General features: G+C 34.0%; 1 protein-coding gene and 1 long non-coding RNA gene across 6 annotated transcripts in view; one reads left to right on the top strand and one right to left on the bottom strand.

Annotated features, from left to right (window-relative positions):
• Positions 1–20,001, top strand: part of LOC150092644 (potassium voltage-gated channel protein Shaker-like) — a 709,278-nt gene that overhangs the window by 152,219 nt on the left and 537,058 nt on the right. The window lies entirely within an intron of this gene.
• Positions 1–20,001, bottom strand: part of LOC150092645 (uncharacterized) — a 405,687-nt gene that overhangs the window by 224,716 nt on the left and 160,970 nt on the right. The window lies entirely within an intron of this gene.

Below are 20,001 nucleotides of genomic sequence, written 5' to 3'. Positions count from 1 at the left end.
ATAATGATATATATATGTTACAGATACCAAGCTACTTTTAACCTGGTTTTATATATATATTAGTATTACCAAGTAATTTTATAAGCTTGGTTATTTAACTCCTAATCCCAAGTAAGCAAACAGTTAAGTTTGCGCCAGCAACATAGTTCAAGTCTAAAGATGGTACAACACATTGTAAAGGTAGGTAAAGGTCTGATCACTATTCTTAGTATTTCCCATAATGTAAATAAATAAAGCACATCTCACTAAAGATGTATATATATACTCAAATACATTATGGGTGGGGTCACTACCCAGACCGATTTCAACCTTTTTTGAGGTGTTCCCAGTGAGTAGCTTTAACCTAAATTTTGTATATATGTATATATATATATATATATATACCAAGATTTTAGTAATACAGACTTTATCAACTTTACCTATATAAGTTGCCACAAGGTGTTTTTATTTTTAATGAGAATCTCTGGAGAAGATAAAGATGTAATTAATTCTTTAACTTGGAAATACTGTATATTAGAGTTACCAAGTAATTTTATAAGCATAGTTATTTAAATCCTAATCCCAAGTAAGCAAACAGTTAAGTTTGCGCCTGAAACATAGTGGGAAATACTAAGAATAGTGATCGGAGCTTCACCTACCTTTCAATGAGTTGTCTGGTGTTGTACCATCTTTAGACTTGAACTATGTTTCAGGCGCAAACTTAACTGTTTGCTTACTTGGGATTAGGAGTTAAATAACCAAGCTTATAGAATTGCTTGGTAACTCTAACATGCAGCATCCCCAAGTTAAAATTAATTTATATAAATATAAAATATAAAAGGTTTTAATGACCAGGGATATACTTTTTGCCATAATCTTATTTCAGTATTGGATACTGAAAAGTTTAAAGGTGTATTTACAACACATTTAAAATTTTATATAAATATTTTCTTTTTTAAAAAAATTTAACTAATTTTACTCAAAATATAAATGTTTTATTATTTTTAATACAACATTAATTTAATAGCACAAAAAATAAAGTAACAGTAGTTAAAATAGCACATTTTTTTCCCAAGCTACTCAGACAACCAATCACGACTCTTCTAATACCACTTCTATTTGATTAAAGATCTCCGTTTTGTGTACGCATTTTGTTTTGGGATCATGAGCGATGCTTAAAGCGCAGTTGAAAGGATTTGATAGCATGGAATATTCCTTTTTCTAGACACTCCAATTATTTTCCTTCAATATGCAAATGGAAACGATAACGTACTGTAAATACACTTTCACTGAATGCGAAAATTTCGTTGTAATATTAACAATGTAGTACAATATTCAAAGTTTGAAAATTTAAAGGCCGAAGTTCTGATAGCAAACATAGCATTCTAAATTAAATCATCACTTTAAAGCATGCTCAAAAGATTGCTTTAAAAAGACATTAAAATGTCTTAAATAATTTGCATAACTCTAGAGAAGTTCGATTATATGAAAAGCGATCAAATGTGCTGTGAATACAGTAGCACTGTGCATTGTTGCGTCACTGTGCATTGTTGCGTCAACCATTTTATGTTTTGACGTAAGAGAATAATTAGATAAATTAAAAGAGTCTCGTTAAGAAAGATGTATTAGATCTATAATGACTTATAATTTGCATACGTTGTATAGATGTTGTAGACGTGTTTTACATTTGAAAATAAAATGTTCACAGCTTTACAAAAATGGAAGTTGAGAGAAAAATAAAGCTAGTTTAATTAGTTTTAATTATCTGCGAGTAAGAGAGAGAGGATTTTAATTAACAAAGTCATTAAGTCGATTGTGTGTACTTCCCAGTTCTCACCCTTCTTTCTAAATAATTATTAACAGCAGATCTGTTGACTTAGTGAAGAATTCTAGAAAAGAGAGTCAAAGCAAGATACTTGGGTTGTTTGCAAAAGAAATAAAAATTTACAAAGAAAAGCGAGTCTGTTTTCTTACCGGTCCATCTGAATGAACGAAACTTGCATGAGAAGGAAAAAAATTCTTGCTGCTAAGTTGTTTGTGAAAAATCTATTTTTTTTATCTCCACGATGTAACAGTTCTTGTTTTTTTTTAATCAAAAATCTTATTTTTATTTCACGTTTTCTTACCCAATTCATCACGGTTTTCTTCATTGTATTTCTTTCTTTTTATTTCGTTTTCTTGAGGCTACTTGTAAAATATCCTGTTTACTTCATAGGTCATCACTAGCGCGTATCTGTAGCTTGCGGCTAGAAGGATAGTTATTCTAAATGGCTGTACTCACAAGAAATACGATCTACGTCTTGGTCGTACAAAAACTCTCTTTGTATTTCTTGACAATCAAGGGCTAAATATAGAAGTTCGAAGTCATTTCATAAAACCTCGAAGGGCCATCCTCGTTTCAGCACGCACTCACTGGAGAGCTGTTTACTATTTTAATGAATGTGAAATACGTTTCACAAAAATGATGTTGAACTAATAATTTATTATTTTTTATATTACACAAGTGAGCGAAGATTCTATTTTTTAATCGAATATCGCATTAATATTAATTACCATGCTTACGTAATACTGATGCAAGCCACATAAAAATATTCCTTCAAAACATACGATCCTATTATAGTAATTAATTCAGAAAGTTAACCTTACAGGAAACCTTGTACAAATTACTGGTTTTAATATAAATTATTCACGTGTATCTGAAACAACCTCATCAGTTAGCTTGCCCTAATTATGGAGAACACATGAGACAGGACACGTTTCAAGTTAAAATTTGTATTTGGAATGCAACACGAAGACAAGTCAAACGTGGTGTTGGGCATCTATCATGATATCTTTTAACGTGTTTCTGAGAGCGAACAAACTTTATTTTTTTTATTCACGTAATACACAGGGAACTTGCTTTTGAAGAATACACCAATTAAAAAGCAGAAAAATTCAAAATAATAATGTATTGTCATGACAACTGTCGTTTTTATCCTTTCTGCTTTGGTTGCTCACACAACTGTCGGCACTGATTTACGAGAAAGAAAAAATATAAGAAAAGAAAAAAAGCATAACGAAAGAAGAAAGAATGAATGAAAAAACAAACAAACAAACAAAGATGAATTTCAAGTCGATCTAATGGTAAGAAGTAAAAAATTGTATACGACACTAATCTGTAAAGAGTACTCGTGAAATTTAAGAATGTTGTAATTCTGCATAGCTTTGCTTTACTAAAGTTACACCCAATGGCCACCGTTTAGATAATTTGCATCTCTTTGACGAAGTGGGATATACTAAACTAGCGCTACACCTATAAATTACTCGAGTTTCTTTTATGTTCAAAGTCAAGTCAGCCCAAACATCTTAATTTTAATATGGTTTTGGAAAGAGGATGCACGATGTTATGTTACTTACCGGGCAGTTTTAATTGCCCCCTCATTTGCAAACACAAATACCTTCTTTGTGTTTACGAATATGTTGAGAGAAACGAAGAAAGCGAAACTGCCCTTAAAAAGCAAAGAAAGTCATAAAGTAAGTGGAATGGTCTCGGCAATATGAGTTTAGTAGCTCGTAAAAGTGTCGTGTGGCAAATACTTACATAGCTTTAAAAATCAGGAAGCTGAGGACGAGGAAAAGAGGCTCGTGTCAACAAAGGAAAAGGATATCCTGCAAACATGGAATCCCTTCACATCACATGGACGCCATATTTCCGCATTGTATCCTTTTCAATGTAGCGCATCGTGTGAGTTCATGTTGTATGGAGCGCCATATTTTCGCCCAGGTAATGCAGGCATCTTCCCATTTATAGAAGCCGCTAAATATAGCTTTATTTTAAACATTGTTTAATTTTTATAATAATGTAGGTGTAATTTAATGCAATAATTTTAATTTTGGTATTTATTTAATCATTTAAATTATTATAATATATAATAGGCGATCCTCCGTAACTCATCTGGCATAGATGCGTCCTTTGGTAGGTTGATCAATGGTCTGATCAGAAGCCTGGTTGAAAAGACCAAGGTTCGAGTCCCGTCTATTCTATTACGCGAGTTAATTTAAAATACTTTATAAAGTATTTTAAATTAACGGTGTGTTAATTGTTCTCATACGAAAGTCGAACAGGAAACTGGCCCCTCGAACATATCTGTAGACTTAAAATATTTATCCTTAGAGGGATGCAGCAGAGGAATGATAAATCGGTTGCATTAAAATTACCAAAACCTCTTAATTAAAGGGAAACTCAGCCAGTCTAAGGGCGAACAAGAATTGAATGGATGGAATGTATAATATTATTGAACTACATTTGGTGAATATTATATCTAATAACGTATGTTTTATGACTCTAACCTACGATCGTTGTAAACCTATGATACGTTAGTACTATAGGTGGTCTAAGGATTTGTTTACGCATTTTTATTAACTTTAAATGTATTTTGTATTTTTATTTATTTTTTTACGTAATATAAAATTATACTTTGAAAAATAAAGCTTTAACTTTTTTAAATATTTTAGCCCTCCAATAAATGTGATCTCACACCTAATGATAATATTCATCTCTAAACTATAAAATCACTCAGGAACAAATGCATGTGACTAGGATTCATTCAATCCAATACTTTTGGAGGGTAACGGATGGCAATGTTGTAGCTAATGAAGTTTAACTGAGGTTCGGCTGTTGCTGTTACCCCCTTGGGTGATGAGATTCGAGAGTTTTTGAGTTCGCTCTTTTAAGGTTTTTGCCTTAAGGGAGCAATTTGAGTCTCCGGGGAGAGTGTTCTCCGGCACGGCCCGGTGAGGGGCTTTGTCGGTGAATTATTTTCCTCGGAATTTGAGCGGTTCGGCTCGGTGGTGGCGTGTGGGTGGAAGGCCATCACTGAGTGGAGCCAACGCTGAGATGGACGGTCCTTTGCCCACGAATGAGTGGCCTAGGGATCGTCCGAATTTTTAGAGACGGCTTTACCTTTAAATATGGCAATGTTGTAGCCAATGAAGTTCTAACTGAGGCTCGGCTTTTGCTGTTACCCTCCTGCCATGATCAGAGCTTTAATAGCTCAATAACACCTTATCCCTACACTGTCCTCTACAGATAACGGGGAAGATAAAAACCATTCTTGCTTCGCCCCTTTAAGCCAGTCCTTATAAGGACTATAAGGCATGTGACTAGATTGGAACTCGTGTATATTATTATTTTATTTACTTTCATTCGTCGTAACTTGAACTACCAATACAAATTTATGAAAACTATTTCACATACTTTTCATTAATCTCTTCAATTATAGTCTTTTTTTAATTACCACCTTTTGTCCATACTTTTTTTTTAAAAAAATCTACACGTATTGAAAGCTAATGTTAATAAGTTAATTCTTTCTTTCTGAACCTTTTCCCCATCCGGGGAATCATACTATTATAAACGTAAACGCTTGACTGATCTTTAGTGTTTGGGATTAACAATAGTTATTTCCATCAAGCACATCTTGGATGTGTTGGATCAGTGTGTTAAACCCGGTCATAGGCAAGTGTGTTCGCTAAATGAATTAGGGAGAAAGCAAACCCAGATTTTAAGCTTTGCATACAAAAGTCTTGTTGTGTCGTGTTGCTCAGAACTGCAATCATTATTTGCATGTTTTCGTGTATATGCTCACAGTAAGCAAGTGCCGTATTTCTGTGCTTTCTAAAACCATTCATGAATCAGATTATTGCCATCCACGATGAGAGTCATTAAACTGTTCGTACACAGTTCCCTAAATTAGTGTGTCAGCAGTTTGAATTTGCGTAATACCCTTCTGTTCAGTTAATGCATGAACCTAGTAGTTAATGCTCGAACATCAGCAATGCACTCAACAAAGGGAAAAATATCTTCAAGATAGCTAATCTATCATAACGTGATTTGCTTACTCACCAAGATCTTTGCGCATTCTTTTTTCTTTCCCCTCATAAGAGGATATCTCTTTAATGGGCTTGGTCTTTAACAAAATTACACCTAATCATTTAAAAGACAGAAGTGTTACCTTTGATCCATTTTGGTTAACTGTTGTAGTTCGACCTCTGGCTTTTAGCGGGCAAGGTTCCAGATATGATGCAGCGAATCATATTCTCAAAATGGCAACGCTCTATCATCTTTTGTTGTGCACCCTTCTGCTGCTAAAGACATCTCATTACAGTCTTTGAAAGGCTTGATCGTTTCTCGTGGTTAACAAGCGCCGGTGCGAGATATTATCCAGCGTTTGTTCATTAGTATTAAGCAGGAAATGCACACAAAGTAAACTATTCTGTTTGTTTGTTACGGTCTGATTTTAGGAAATTATTTGGTTCCAATGCAAAACTGTCTTCTGTTTCCCCCTCTTTCAATCCCTCATTTCTTTCTTTTCTCTTTATGCCCTTGTGTTTTTATTCAAATCGTTTTTACTGAAAAAAACGTAGTTTTAATCCGAGTCTCTAATCATCTACCGAATTCTTTTTATTCCCATTTTTTCTTCTATGATTAGAACATTTTACTTTTTTTTTTTCTGTGTTAATTGAATATTTTTCTTTCACTTTTTAACAGTGTTGTGGCCTTCGGCATTTTCTGGAAATTAATTTGCGATTTCATATTTAATCGAATATTTTAGTACACTGATTTAATACACATTTAAATATTTAATTATTATTAAATATATTTTCTTAATTTGGATATTTTAAATTCCTAAAAGAATATAATTAAGCATAAATACTGAAAAGGCTCTAAATGTGTCCACGTCTATCAGATTTAACTTTACCAATTAAGATAAGATGTTCAAACAGTACAAAACTTGAGGAAGGAAATGAATATAGAGGAGTAAAACATTCCACTTAAATGCATTGAGGATGTTTTTAACATATGAAAGTGTTCTGTAGAGATTCATGCTCAGTGAATGCCCAGATTCATGCACGTCGACATCAGTATCCTGCTTGATTTGTTATATGCCTCAATGAAAAGGCTTTTTCTTAGAAATATGAACTCAGATTTGACAACTAATGTACAGTCCCTTCAAGTACAATACAAAGGAGTAAATATATTCACTAAATTTAAAAAATTAAGTTTTTTTCCTTTATTCATACACGTATAAAGGTCATTTTTAGTATTCTTTTAAGCAGGAATAGCAAAGTTCTTGGTTCGAAGTTCAGATATCATTAATTTTTGTTAAGTTTCGTAAAATATTTAACCAGAAATCTATTTTGAACACTTCAGGCTGACTTCTGCGGTATTTAATTAATCGTAAAATATATGATCCTCATGGTATTAGCTCTCTGGAAAGCCGGATCATTCATCAATCTAATGAAATACTGATAATTTTAATACATTTTTAGACGTGCTAGTCTACTACTACTTATTAGAGGTAAAACTATTTGTGGGTGGGAGGCGCGTGCATGAACGTATACATTGATATGCATCAGAATAACGAGATGTCATTAGTTAAAATCGTGGCAGGTCTCAACATAATAAATATCGAAAAATGTTTGATAAGAAAGACTTTTTATAGATGAAATAAACAGCTAAAATTATGGTTATTTATTCATTTTTATCTTGAAATTTATCATCGAAATGCTGCAGTTGCTTTGTCTATAGTCTGATTAACCGATAAGTATGGGTATTGAACTGTGGGAGATTTGAAGTACAAACTTTTTCCGTTGTGTTGTGCTGGATGGTTATACTGAGTTGCCAAATGATCTAAGAATTGTACAGGAACTCAAGAGACAATTTATCTTTCTTTCTCTCTGTCTTTCGTGGAAAAGAAGTGATCACATCCTTTCCAAAAAAAAGTGTTCTGACCAATGAGAAGGCCATTCAGTCGTGAGCATGATGTATTTCCAGTTGTAAGCTGACAAAATAGCAAACACTTCTTATACCATGTTATGGCTGATGGAGGGAGAGCTCATCACATCCAGGATAGTCTAGAAATTTACAAGAAAAGAGCTACGCTAAAGTTATTCTTCCATCACAAGTACGGATATGTTGACGCTCATCTTAACTGTGTTAATCTCCGATTAACTGTGTTGAAGAATACGCGGATAAAGTTTATATTCCTTCAAAGGAAAGCATATAAATATGTACATGGTAGAAGAGAGGTACAGATTGTGTGTCATGAATGATATTAATGGGCAATATTAAGACTAACAAATCATGCTGAATCTAAACTGCGCCTATCTTAACCTCTGTTAAAAGTGTCAAAAAAATCACTTTTCCGACTGCCACCAGAAACCTTAAGTAATGAACAAAGACCTGTAGCAAACGAGGTGCCAAAATAGCTAAGCAGCACCCATCGATTGAATCATTTATAGGGCGTATTTAAGGAAACACATCTAGCTGTCGTACGAACACCTAACTTCACTACAGCCACGACTTTAATGATTGGTCTGTTCCATTATACGCCGTGGTAGGTGTCATTTGTCACGTGATCGATCAACGAGAACCACCACCATTAATGACAACGAAGAAAACAGAGAGTAAGTAATGCAATAGATGAAGTGGTGCTTAAACGCACTAAAATTAACTAAATTCATTGCTACAATTACCGCTGCGCAGTCTTAATGTCAGACAGCCGATTCAAATAGAACTACCATTCGTGCTTGTATTTTTAGCTAAAGAATGGGCAACAATGAGAATCTAGCTTGCAAAAATGCCGAATAATAACAATAGATCGATTGAAACAATACCTGTTTTGCCTTCAAAATCTGATTATTTATGTAATAATTATATGAGTAAGTTGCAAGAAAAACGTTTTTGTTATAATCAAACTCTATTCCTGCCTTGTCTAGTAACACATTAAAGTAATCCGAAACAAGAATTGAAATAATTTACAGATGATGTTCAATGTACAGTCCAAGCCTATTTAGAAGATTGTCAAGTAAACTAGACGATGGAATTTGAAAGTGGTTGAATAGATAGCGTCTTTGCTCTCCAACCAATACGCTGTGGATTGTAATTAGAATCATTGTGAATATCTTTGAGTCTACCATCACGCTGCTTATTGGAAAAACTGGAATGGGTAAAATTTAGACCGAAGCAAATAAGGCTGTAAGGGCTGCGTATTTCCTGATAATCCCGTGAATTCTCGGGTTATTTTTCCGGAGGGGAAACCCTGTCTCCTTCATATATAACGTTTTTATCTTTATATGTATTTTAACTATTTCGTTTATCTAATGTCGAATGTTCTGTACGATTTTTCTCGGTATTTTAATCATTTTTCAATACTTGTATATCAACGTATTACACACTACTGAAATTTTCTCTTCTTTTCAAACTTTTTCGATCGCTCTTTCCTAAGTAAATGGTGTCCAAAGATCAGAGGATGTGTCATATTTTCTTTGATGGCACATTTGATCCCTTTCCCTCGTCATATTCCCCCTCCCCCCTTGTAATTCCCCTAGTGATGGAGTAGACGTCGTATCAGATTTTGTTCTGTGTGATGTTTCATCTTGGCTACAGTCTTGGTGTTTACGTCTTTTGAATCGCTTTTTCAGCTTTCGATAAGGACCTGTCAGTTTTTTTTTCCCTTTCTGTCAAGAACCATTTCGGAAGAAAATCAACAAAAACATCGCGATGGAATTAATTATTACCAGTGTCTTTTTGAAGCTTTTTTAAACTTTAGTATGTATGTAGCTGTTATTATGAACTTTAAGCTCATCTTGTAATACTCGTGAGACCATGAAATACTCGTAATATTCTCCCCCCGCCCCCATGAACATACACCCAATGTAAAGATTTCTGCAAAGCCGCTACTTTTATTCTTGGTTTTCCAAGCACGTCACTAATATCAATATTAAAGAAACGCTCTCTACCCCAAAATAATTATTTATTCAATTGATATCAATATTTGTTTTTAAATTACCGATCATATTCACTTTCATTAAGTAATCCAAAGTGACTTACTCAATCAACGATCTTATTAAAATCTGTAAATATTAGACTCCATTTCCCCTTGGTAATTCGATATGGATCAATGGCCTTTCACAGTCAGATAGTTTGACTACTCAGAAAGAAACAATTCTGCTTACGATAACGTTGTTAATCCTATCTGTATTGTCTACTATGACTGTAAATTGCGTGTATTCCTTTGACCGGTTTGCTTGTTTTGGGGAACGAAAACCTAGAGTTTCCAGGAGGGCAAAATTCTACCACGTCCGTATGAGACGGGCCAACTCACCGTCAGTTGATAAGCCCTGATAAATGTTCAGTTCTCAGTCGGAATTAGAACCAGCCAGGAATTTCCAACCAAAGGGCATCGTCCATACTGAATTACGTACGGAGACAACTACCTAAATATCATATATATGATCTGGTAATTCAGTTGACTTACTGGTTAAAATCGACAGAATTAATTTAAGAATGATTTTAACAGAACGAATTCAATGCTGCATGGAAATATTTAAAAAGCTTTTGCTCTGCTTCTTCGTACAGTTTGAATGTGTTTTGTCCTCTACGATTCCTGTTTCGATTCCAAAATGGCAGACTTTAAATTATAACGCATGATTCTGTTTCAGACTTAGGAAAACTTTACAGAGAACATTCGCGATGGACGAATGACCAGGTGGTGTGTGTGGTTACGATTTATTACTGAGTGCAAAAACACCTTTCCTTTCGATTTAATAGAACGAGTTCTGCTGTTGCATTAAATCGAAAGGAAAGGTGTTTTTGTCGTTTGTTTCTGTTCTCTGACTATGCTGTTGTATTAGAGAAAATAATTATAATCTGGAAAGGTTATACTGTGCATTTAGAACGTCAAAATAATACCAATAGTAAGTTTAAGGTAATTTCTGACTTTGTCTGCTTTATTTAAAATTCTTTTGTAGATATTTTAACTCTAAAAATAAAGTGCGTTATAGAAAAGTGAATTAATAAAATCCTAGTTATGAGCTGATATGAAAAGTTAGAAGAATTGAGAGATTATCCTCTTCTGTTATAGCACGCAATCTAATGGAAGAGAAATCCTTCAGATTCTCGTCATCTTTTCGATTAACATACTCCAATCGAATCTCGGGATCGTCTATTCTGGTACAACAAAATCCGTATACCACTCCCTTAATTTTCGGGATCTATTATTCCTTGGCCATTCTCCCACTTTTAGGTTTCTCATCAATACTAAACTTCCTCATTTCTCCTAGTAATGCAGTCGTCAAACTTCAGGAGTAAAATGTCAGTCACAGTGCCCTCTACTGACAGTATGTTGCGCTAAATATTTCAATAGAAATTGTTATTACGACAAAGGAACTACGGCTCTGACGTGTGTGTGTGTGTGGTGTGTTATTCTGGGCGATTTGCTTGTTTTCCAAAATGAGCAACGAGAGTTTACGACGGCAAATCGGTCCTGCCTATACTCATCTTCACCAGAAAAGTCTTTCGTGTGCTATACCGGATTCGAACCAGGTTTTTCTAACCAAAAGAATTGGAAAGACGCATCAGTAGTAAACTGAACTTACAGGGGCTACTAAGGTCCTCTTAAGCTGTTTTCATTGCTTATAACAACGCCAATTTCCGTAGTTTAGTCGATATCTACGATTCCATTGATTGGAATGGCCTGGTTAGAAAATTCCGTTTAGAATTCGAGAAACTTTACATGGGAGTTTTCTAATGCGAGTTAGCCGTCTCGTATACGGTAATGGTTGAGATTTTTGTTCCCCAAAATTAGGTTTTTTCGTCCTGCGAAACAGATAAACTGGTCAGAAGAACACACACACACACACACACACACACACACACACACACACACACACACACACACACACACACACACACACACACACTTAATAGACATTACATTGACCGGCAGTCTTAGTTGCTTCAGCTGTTGTATGCAACAAGAATAACATCGTATATAAATAATAACAACAGCATCCTGTATGCAAAACTAAAATCGATCAAAATTTTAAATCATTTCTATCCAGCGTTACAATACTTCGCATTGGTGAAATATTCGAGTTGAGCATGAAGGTCTGCATAAAGAAAACAAGCACCGACTTTAGATTAATGCTTTTGCTTTGTCTTAAGCTTTTCACGAACCATTGAGATTCTTTAGCTGTGGACTTCACAACCGCGATCATCTCGAGGATAAGGTGGTTGGCCCCATGCCTCCCGGTGTGTCCTGTTCATGGGGCAAGTTTGCCTGTTCTGGACGACCTAAAACCAGAGTTTCCGGGTGAAAAAACCCTCCACCCCCGTATGAGACCGGTTAACTCACCTTTCGTCGAAAGAGACCATGTAAAGGTTCCTCACGTCACTGACGGAAATCGAACTCAGGTCTTTCGAATCAAGATTAATATTTTTGTCCTTGTGTATTACTAACCGTGGGAATTTTTAATGTAATGTGAAACAGAAACGTGGATAAATATGAAATAGATTTTTTCAAGGTATTTAATTTTTAAAGACCTCAATCCACATTTTAATCCTATGATAGAAGAAGAAGAATTGAGAATTTGAATCTCAAGACTTAATATTAATTTTGCACATATCCTGAATACAATCAGAACTGTTTTCAATAAAGTGATACTACAAAAAGCAATTTTTGTTTTGATTGAAGAAGTCGCAGTTAACAGCGCTATTGATTGCAAGAGTTTTATTTTTGACTGTATCCTCCTCTGATGCTAATTTCCAGTTGCTGTGCTGTTCTATTGTTTACTGAACATCATCATTGAATAATCTTTTGTTTTGTTTATTTTTTCCAAAAGTTATCGGCATGAAAATTTGACGACGTCCTTCACGTTGTCAAATTTAATGCTGCGCGTTAAAAGTAGTGCATGTATAGCTATCACTTCGTTGAGTAATATGACACTCCCAGAGAAAGCAATTGATCACTCATGTTGTTTGTTTTGCATTGTAGCGAGAGTATCGCTTTAAAACAAAAGGCAATTATGATAATTGACCAGTTATAGTAATTATGATAAAAGCTAAATTTATGATTTTTTTACCTGTGATATCTAGTCAATATTGTATGTTAATATTACTGCAAGTACAAGGATAATTTTTTCGATTAGTTAGGATTTTTTTTAGCTTTTTAACTATTAACCCAATATTAATTCATTTCATATATAATTATTAATTATATGCATGTGTGTGTGTGTGTGTGTGTGTTAGAAATGAACCATCCAATTGGATAATCGCTAGAACAACTAACGAAGAACAGGTTCGAAGAAATCGATTGCAATAAATTCAAATATGAACTACTGATGATAAAGCACATCTGAACATTAATCAGCATCCCGAGCAATATCCGTGTATCATCACTCATAGGTTGATAAGAGCGCCAAAATCATTAAACATTCACTTAAACTGGCATCAATTGAGAAAGAGTTTTAAAAACTGAATAATATGCTCCGTATTGTATTGTGTTTAAGTTGCACATGCATAATAATGATAAACTGACAACAATGAACTTTTAAATATTATTTATTTAAATAATACATTTTGATCTTACTCTAAACAATGACTAAACTAAACAATAGCAAATACGACAACCGTGTGTGTGTGTGAGACAGACAGAGATCTTATCTTTATAAATCATCCATCACTGCCTTTCAGTTAGCTGCCCGCCTTAATTCAAACAAGATCTTTTGACAACAGAGAATCTATTTTTGACATGAATACAATATTTTACCAGCAAAGCATTCTTCTGATGCCAGTTGCCACTTTCAAATCAATCAATAATAAGCAAGTGTTATCTCTTGTCCTCAATCAGTTAGTGTCATTACTATAACGAGATGTCGGGACCGTACATGGGCTTCTCATCAATACGTACTTCTCATCAGTATTACTCAATTATCTAATAATGAGATAAAATTGGATCCTGTTTCCATTGTTCTTATAACAATGAGTCTATTTTAATTGTTCGGAAGTCTCTAGCTTGGATGTCATAGCGTTAGAGGTAGAAGGAGGTGCATTGTTAGATATTTAAATAATTAGCCAATATTCTTAACTGAATTATTTACTTCGGGACAGCGATCTTTATTATTCTGAAGTAATTAATTTGGTGAAAGTTATCTGAGAGAAGTACAAAGTTTGCTAAGAAACTCAACTCTCTGAATTAATTAAAATCCATTTTAATAAGTAAATTCTCTTGAATATAATTTAGCGCATTGGTAGCGAACATACTTGCGGTGGCCTAATAAAATTATAAATGAATGGATGTGATCTTTGAAGACAGAATACGTTCTTCATTATTATTAGTTGAAATTATCCTTGATTAGAAATGTTTTCTGCAATATTCAAGCAATTAAAAGACCAAGTGTGAAGATTTCTTGATTAGTTCAAGTAAAATAATCGACTTACGTGCACTAAATTTGAAATATTATATTTTAAACCAAGAAAGGCTTCACAAAGAAGCTTAGAATGTCCCTGGGGTATATTAAAATGAACAATTATAGACGCGATATGTCTTTCTGCAAAAAGCTTTCTATTTAACTTCATTCATATGCAGCTCCCAAACAGTGCATTTTAAAAATGGATTTATTAGCATCTCAAATATAAGAAAGAATATCTCTTTGTTGGTTCGGATATAAATTTTCACAGCTGATCCCACTACTGCCAAATTTTGCATAATATTTCCATTTCATTGGGGGAATATCGTAGGCTACGATTAATTTCTTAAATGCGAAGTTTTGATTCACTTTGCATTTAATTATTGGTCGCTTTCTTTAAGGGTAATTGCTAGTATTAAGATATGACCCAGTTAATTATGAAATTTTGTGTAATTTCCAACTACCGCTATTATTTATAGTATAAATAAAAATATAACTATCTATCGAGTAGTGAGCTCTAAATGCTTTTATTAGTTAAGAATATTTTTGAGAACAGGGCTGGTTGTGGGAGGACTAGGGGACATCCATGGAAACTGGGCAAAAGTGTGGTTAGTAAAGGTGTTAGAGCTGGGTTCTTTACTTTTAGAGTAGTGAATGAGTGGAATGCGCTCCCTGAGTCTGTAGTGGATGCTGTGACAGTGAATGAGTTTAAGGCGAGGTATGATAGATACTGTATGAATGTCAGATAGTTGTGATGAATATGATTTGCGGCCTCCCTCGATGAGTCTAATGACTCCCTGGAGTTGCCCGTAATAATAGTAATAATAATAATAATTAAGGCATGCAAAAGAGATAGTGTTGTCTTGTAGACAACACAATGCATTTCCGGGGAACTTTGAATTGGCTATTCGATTGGCACATATTATATGGAGGAAGTGGGTTTCACTTTGAAGAGGCAAACTGCCTAAAAACGCATGCAACGAATAGACATCCTATACTGACTTCTTTAAAGCCTTAGTTGCTTCTGATTTGATTCTAATCATTCTCACTGGCAAAACGGACAGATCAACATAAGACTTAATAGACATTTATTTACAGATGTTCAATAGCAGGTTCGGGTCCTCCTGCACGTATTCGTTTTGTGACTACACACGTTTTTTCTGACTCATAAGCCAATGACGTCATCATACTTGCTTCAACTTCTTTTTTTTACCAGCTCTGATTTGATACCAATGGTTCCACAGAATACTTTCACCATTTTCTTAAATACGTCACCCCTAACAAACACACTTAAAATAGCACAAAACCTCACTTGACCAAGAAACAGAACATATTTTGCCGCTCACAAAAATAAACATCTTATACAGTAATTGTATATTCACAATCCTATGCTTACAGTAATCGGTTTATTGTTGTAAATTATTAAAAATCTGTCTATGAACAATATTTTAAACATAAAATCGCGACATAATTTTAAAATGGAGATGATGTCCATCGCCACCTATTATTGTTCTTCTTATAACCCTAAACTGCCTATTTTGTAAAGGTTTTGGCATCACTAGAAGCATTTGCTGTTCCCATCTGTTTCGTTTTCTTTCTTTCTTTCTTTCTTTGTATATTTTTTGTTTAAATTAAAGATTATTGATAAAAGCAAGTAATTAATACCTGCCGGATTATTTTAGAATATTTTTTTTTTTTTGCTTTTATTTTAACTTCGTACAGTAGAATGTAAATTTTGTTCAGAAATAAAATAAGCCCAGTGGTCCTCCCAGGGCATATTTGGCATTCTGCCCACGGGAATCCCACGTTCATCTGAACCAACTACCAATTCCCAGTGCAATATACTCGACTCAAGGGAGCGGGGGGTCCTTTCCCTGTTAAACAAGCATAATGGAATTCCGGAAATAAAAAGAAAGGCTATTTTTAATGCACAATTCTTTTTCTACTTCCAAATAGTTTGGATAATGGACTATTTATGCTTATTTGATTAAAATAAGGCTATTAAGTGGAATCCAATACTTTGTCCCTCTGTAGAATTAAATAGCGAAATAACTTTTGGGCATCTCAGTATTTGATATCATGCAACGTTATCAGAAAAATATTTTAAATTAAATTCCCTACAATTCTTTTGATATTTTGATTACATTAATTTGGTATCAAGAAGCATACAAAATTGGGATTTTACCAACTTAGGATGTTCTTGTAAACTTCGTAAGCAGCTGTGCTAATTTTTTTTTTATTTTATTAGAGCATCCTCACCAAAACCACACTCGTTACGAACTCTTATTCCCCCCCCCTCCCCCAAAGCAACACTTTAGAAGAAAAACACAAGAAAATGGATTAGCACTCTTGTAGGGAGGAGAGTGATTTCTTATGTGAAAGCGTCCAAACGGCAAATGTGAGGCTTCAATATATTGAATAACATAAAAAAATAATAAAAAAAAGCTAAGGTGCCATTACTATAGTTTTTGTGAATCATTATTCTCTCGATATTTAGTGTAACAATAATTTTTGAGTCGAATACAATGAACAGAACAGAGCATTTCGCTTGAGCTTGTCATCTTTTCCCTGTAATCATTTGAACAAATGCATCTAAACAATTATATTTGAAAGATTTATTAGGAATAGTATAAAGAATGGGAAACAATTTTAGTAACAATAAGGATAGGGTTAAATAAGTCAGTTGTAGCTCTTCGAAACACTATTGAAATAATGTACAACCTGTATGTTTTTTCTTATTATTATTTACATTTAATAGTGGATTGACGCGAAGCAGCTGTTATCTGTGGAATCATGCCAAAAGAAGAGTCAAAAGGGGGCAAGAAATATGTAATTATTTAGCGAATGACATCATAGCGTCCATGAAAGTCGTATTCATTGTTCAGTTGTCATAGCAACCATTCTTCATTTCTTCATTGACCTCATTTGTAATGGAGTTTGAAATTTTGTTCAAAAATTCAATAAAAATGCGCAAAACAAATACGATTTTTTTTTTTTTAAATACGCTCATGTTTTTGTAATTATTGATAAGATTATTATTTGGCCTCGAAAACCCAAAATGGTGAGAAGGAGAGAAATTAAGTTGAATTTTTATCAAAGCTTGAATGGAATATATAAATAATAGTTCATATATCAAGGACATTTTTAATAGCATTGAAAATATTTTGATTAGATATAATTTTCGCCACAAATTATGAAAGCAACCACTATTGAATAATTCAATAGAGTCTCTTAATATATTTTATTTAACATTTATAAATGCTCTTAGGAGAAACTTATTATATTTTGATTTTATAAATGCAACATAATTTCATAAAATTATCATCTGATGAGGTTTTTTTATCCCGCATTCTTCCATTTGGAAGGGAATTGTTGGTTGAATATATATCCTGTGGACATTAATCTATTCTTATTCAACTAGTAATAGATTGATAAGAGGGGTGGGGGAGGTTCATTAGCTATTAGAAAGTCATGCGCGGTATTTTTCGTAACCTCCACACTATATAAGGAAGACTGGAAATAACAATGTTGACTCCGAGGCTTTAAGAGTCTTGGCTGCTGTCCAATATAGAAACATCCCTGTTATCAACGCAAAAATAATGAGAACGCGGTACACAAGCGATGATTCAGAGATTATTAGGGTTGGTTAATTTGTCAACGTGCGAAGAGTAAAGACCGATCCACTTGCTGCTCAGACTTAATTAATATAAAATATTACAAAATTCGAACGAACATCGACTTCTAGGCTTGGCTCTCAGAAGTATAAGAATTTAATGATGAAAAAAAACGGAAGCAAAAAAGAGAGGAAAAAACAGGAGAGGAAAAAGGAAAAAAAGAGAGAAAAATATTATAATGAAAATAGACAAATATAAATACAACATGAAACACTAACACAGTCAGTTTTTCGGCATTCTTTCTCGCAAGGCTCTTAGAACTTTTCATCGTTTGAATTATATCGCTCGCTGCTTCCATCATCCAACCTGACGATGTTTTGTGTGCGGTTTTAAGCATCCCTTTGTTCCTCCATAGAACATTTTTCTACGTCCGTTTCGTATGTTGCTTAATTCCTTTCGACTTTGCTTTCACTCTGTCGTTTTTACGTTTTCCACACGCATTTTTCAAACGCTGACTCCATTACCGTAAGATATCCATTATGGCACTCCCCCCCCCCCCCCCCCATATGTGCACGTTGTGGTCTCCTCTGGAGAATCTTCTACTTCGCCGAATAATGGAAACAAATGGGCTTCGGTTTGTCGTTTGGTAAATGTTGACAGACTCGTTTAATAGAATTTATCTCAATGCAGACATGATCAATACTCGATGAAAATTCAATTATATGCTAATGGGAGTCACCATCGCTAACAAATAAAAGAAAATTCTTCCGATGGATGGTTGAAAATAGCGGATAATAAAGCGTTGCTGACTCAAGAAAGAACTAATCAATGTTTGAGGAACACCAGTGATAAAGGCAATAATAACAAACAAAAAAATGGGATTGGGAAATAAAGCGGTCTCTAGTGGACAGAAGGATAACTATTAGTCCTTTTATATTTTGATTCTAATAAAGATGGACTTTCAGAATATTATTTGTAATAAACATTTTTGAAAACGGCAGAGCTGACTGGTTTCTAAAAAAGTGAGGTATTCCGGTGTTTAATCAGTGGAAAAATAACCCACACAGCTTGTCTAAGAGGCGCAACTTGTCCTAAAACAGTATGTCTGGAAAGAGATCTGAGAAGTCTTGTACGGACAAAAAAACTTCATGTGTGCAGCAACCCAACCCATATCTCGCCGAACTATGCACAAGAAATACGAGCGAATTGGTCTTGGCAATGCATGCGTATACAGAAACATGACCGGTATGTGTAATACTGTAAACCAAGCCAATTCAGATATTGAAGCCTACATTCTCATATGCTCTTTGGTAAATTCGAATTCTTTAAACTTTTTTATAGTTGTCTATAAAATATAGATGGATCTATAATAATCTCTATTTATTAAGAATTTGATGAACATTTTTTAATAATTTCTGAAAATTCAGATATTATTTAAAACACCTTTTGAGTTTATTTACTTGACATATAAAAATAAGTAAATGCCACCCATTTTAATGATGTTCGATGAACGATTGTAAAAGTTCTTTTTAGGGCTTCTAGGGTAACATAACAAATGGCAATGCTGTAGCCAATGAAGTTTTAACTGAGGCTCGGCTATTGCCGTTACCCAGCCATGACCATAGCGTTTAGCTCAATAACACCCAATCCACACAGATTTACTTCATTCAGATGACGGGATAAAGAGTCAAGGACTCAGTCCATCGCCCAGTTCTTTTAATGATGTTCGTTTAAAGAATATTTTTAGCCTCTAAGATTGTTACAAATATAACTTAATAGTCCTGATATGCTTTCTCCCATCATTAAAAAAAAATCTTAAACTAAAATTAAGATTCATAACAAAAATTAAAAACAAAAAGTCTCTTCAGGTTAAACTTTTGTGAAAGAGACGTCCAATGCTGGAAGCTAACGAAATAATTATATTAAATTTAGTGCGCTAATGTAATATTTTAATTGCTGCAATCCTCAGTGAATAATGAGATATTGAACTTTAATAACGTTAATGAGGAGACTATAAAATATTATTGTAGCTTATATTGTTCCAGTTATAGGAGTCAGAAATTATTTGTCAACATACACGCAGTTCAAAATAGAAATATAAACATTGAATTTACGAGGAACGGATGGATTTTCGACATGAAATACTTAAATAAAAAGAAGCAAGCACTGTTCAAATGAT

This window comes from Typopeltis vanoorti, chromosome 25, assembly GCF_054136105.1.
Source record: "Typopeltis vanoorti isolate ZY-2024b chromosome 25, IOZ_Tvanoo_1.0, whole genome shotgun sequence".
NCBI classification, from domain to species: domain Eukaryota; kingdom Metazoa; phylum Arthropoda; class Arachnida; order Uropygi; family Thelyphonidae; genus Typopeltis; species Typopeltis vanoorti.
Note: the sequence above shows the minus strand (reverse complement) of the source record. Positions and strands in the feature narration are given on the sequence as shown.